This window comes from Podarcis vaucheri (assembly GCF_965113315.1).
Source record: "Podarcis vaucheri genome assembly, chromosome: 8".
Classification (NCBI taxonomy): Eukaryota; Metazoa; Chordata; class Lepidosauria; order Squamata; family Lacertidae; genus Podarcis; species Podarcis vaucheri.
The window spans coordinates 7,316,669-7,319,747 of NC_138766.1; the positions used below are offsets into that span (position 1 = coordinate 7,316,669).

General features: G+C 46.8%; 1 long non-coding RNA gene across 2 annotated transcripts; it reads left to right on the plus strand.

Moving 5' to 3' along the window:
- Positions 1-551: 551 nt before the first annotated feature.
- Positions 552-2,794, plus strand: LOC309538877. 2 transcript variants are annotated; one of them, XR_014222437.1, is made up of 2 exons: positions 552-1,207; positions 2,561-2,794. It is a non-coding gene; the product is annotated as an uncharacterized lncRNA (long non-coding RNA). The 2 variants fall into 2 exon arrangements; XR_014222438.1 differs by having other exon boundaries at positions 2,564-2,794.
- The last annotated feature ends 285 nt before the right edge of the window (positions 2,795-3,079 follow it).

A 3,079-nucleotide genomic window follows, 5' to 3' on the forward strand; every position in this document is an offset into this window, starting at 1 on the left:
GGATCTCCCAAGAAATGCTGTTTGCTCTTGAGGAAGTTGTTGCTGAATTAAAGATCAGCGCTCTGTGCTTGCCTCCTTCCCCCAGGCTCAACTTGTACCTTTATAAATAAGCATATGTCTCTGGTGCTGTCTCCTCGCAAGGGAAATGACCCTGATAAAGGCTGACCCTGCAGCTTCCAGCCATGGGAGGAGTGCAGTAGCAATACTGAGGAGGATGTAAAGGAATTCATTCCCTCTCCCATACTATCGGTATCCTTCTTTCCCAGCCCTGTTTGTATTTCGGAAAAGTTGGTTTTGCTGAATTTCCCATATTCAGAATGAAGGGGACTACCAAGCATATTCTGAAGCAAGAAAGATATTGTAAAGCTAGAGTCTCCCTTTGGAGGAGTTGATGCCTTTGCCCTGTTGATGAACGCTAAAGGCAGCCCTGCAGCCCACCTAAGCATGTTGGTCACTGACCTCCCCTCCCCTCTCTCCTGTTGTGACTCTTGTTTCCTTGGCAGCCGAGGCTGGTATTATGGGCAGTGACATTGCTCCTGTGCCTGGGTTTACCTGAGCACATCACGAGGCACAGTGAAGTCCATAACTACCTACCACAAGGTCAAAAGGATCCCATTATAGAGATACTGTGTCCAGCAGCACAAGGCTACAGGAAGGAGCAGCTGGCTAGGCAGCTTGCACAAACACTTTAACAAGATGTTAGAAAATCAATTCCAATAACTGAGACCTTAAACCTGGAGAGTATTAGAGCTTTATTGGCTGCCCTAACATATTCATAGCCGCAGCCTCACACAGGCACACAACACCTGCCCTCCCTTTCTCCCTTGGCGCTAAGGCCAGGCAACAATTTCTTCTTTTGAGACTATGTTGGAGCTGAGCAGAATTAGTCTAGCCAGTCTGTGGTTTGGAAACCCCCAGAATGTTGAATTTGGTGGTGGCCCTTTTCCATCAGTAGAAGGTCTGCTCCCTAATCCCTTGTCTGCTAACATTGAGGCAGGAAGCCCAGGGGAGAGAAAGTGTTCTTGCTTTGGTGGGGAAAGATGGCTGCTCTTTGTTGCATTCGAATCTGCATTATTAAAGCCCTCATATGGCCCGGAGGCTTCAGGACATGGAAAGAAGATACCTGCTGCTTGCAGTTACTGCACCCTGCCTCACCCTGCCCAGGTGCTCATCAGCATTTTCAGTCTGGAAGAAGAGCACAGATGGAGTAAGATCTGGTCTACTGGGATGGCGAGTGGGTGGTGCTGATGACAAGCAGAACGAGGATAGCCAAGGAAAGCCAAGCACCTAAGCACTTACGTACTAAATACCAAAGCATTAATGCCAATGTGCCATCCAGTCTGCAGCTAGCCCAGTATGTCCAACTTAGGTGCAGCATCTCTGAGAGTTTTATATTTTCAGGATGCTTTGGTACATAGACTGAAGGTATGGTGCTAAATCCACCCAGACTCATCTTGGATGTACAGCTGAAGTTGGGTTGATCTGTGTGTGAAGGCCAGTATCAAGCTCTGACCTGTAATGGCCTTTGGAGGGGAGAGAATGATCTCTTCTGTGTCTTTCTTGGGACCTTCTCAGAGTCCTCTTCTGAAAGGCTTCTCCAGGGCTCTCTCTCTGTGTGGATGACATAATTCGGATCCCATTCAACACGGCATGGCCATGGCCATATCCCTTTCAGTGCCTTTGAACACATAATGGATGCATTATGACCTATGTGGTGCTTTGCTTTTTGGCCTTGGGTGCAATTATTAGTCAACTCTCTGGTTAAGCTGTACATTGGGAGAATAATTGAGTGAAGTAGCTATAGCCTTTTGTGTCTTCTTGCATAGGTGAAGAATGTGTCATACCTAGATTATGGGCCTTCCCAGTGGACAGAAGTGGTGTCCTGGGACTATTGGTCGTCAGGTTATTGCAAAGGCTCCAAGTGATCTTCCAAAAGCAAGGGCTTAAATTCCTGGGAATCTGAATTTGTATTCTTACCTGTTCCATCTTGAAAAGAAAAATACCCCAGCACGTCAGAGTGCATTTCCCCCACTTGGTTTGTTTGCTTTTTGCTAGTTCACATTATGTTTCCCAAGCACTCAAAAGCATAACCCAAGGTTGCAGTTTGAATACAGTTCCTCCAGCAGTTAGCTCCTCCATTGCCATGTTGGGGGGGGGGGAAGTTGCTTGTGTGACCCACTAATGATGATGAATGTTCTCCCCCCCCCCATAACTGTGCAATTGGCACGGGAGGCATTTTAAAAGGGTGAGCACTTCCTAACTGCATTGTCTGAGCTTCACTTTTTAAAGTGGAAAACTCAGGAAAGATTGTCTCCTTCCTCCCAGCCTTAAGGATGTGTTCTCAAGTGCATCATCAGCCTTTTAAAAGAGAGAGAGAAACAAATTGATTCCCTCTAAGCTGCTCTTGCCACCCTAAATTAGACAACTGCTTTCTGTAATATTTTGCTTGTTTTCCTAGATGCTGAAATCCCTTTTGACGCATCCACAGCTCACGGCCACACGGGTTTTATATTTTCGGATAGGTGGGATCAATTCTTATATGGTTGTTCTTTCTTCCCAGCAGTGCTAGGTGCAACCTGAAACCTTCAGAGCACCTATCAGAGCCTCGCTTGAATGCCTGCTACCTTCTCCCACGTTCCATCTTGAGACTGAGACCAAATGCAGATCTTGTGGCTTCACTATCAGACAACTTCCCTCCCTCTGACTTGGCTTCCTATGTAGCCTGATGAAAAATCTGGAGAATTCAAAATCTTGCAGACAAAATATTGGCCTAAATAAAGATATTGCTCTGGTACGGATTTGGAAATCAATATTCATGTTCTTGGAAAAAAGCATTCTATGACCGAATACAGTGTCATAGCTGGGTGTGTGTGTGTCCAGTCAGGGTTTCTGGCTCAGTTGAAGCCTCCATAGGGGTGCCATTGAGGCTCCCAGCCTCCCAGCATGTCTGAGCTTCAGCTGGAGAGAAAGATGAAAAAGTGAAGGGCAGCAGCAAGCTCCCCCTTTCCCCATGAAGCTGAGGAAGGTGCATTTACAACGCCATGCAGGGAGAGGGGGAGTTGGGAAATCTGGAGAGGCT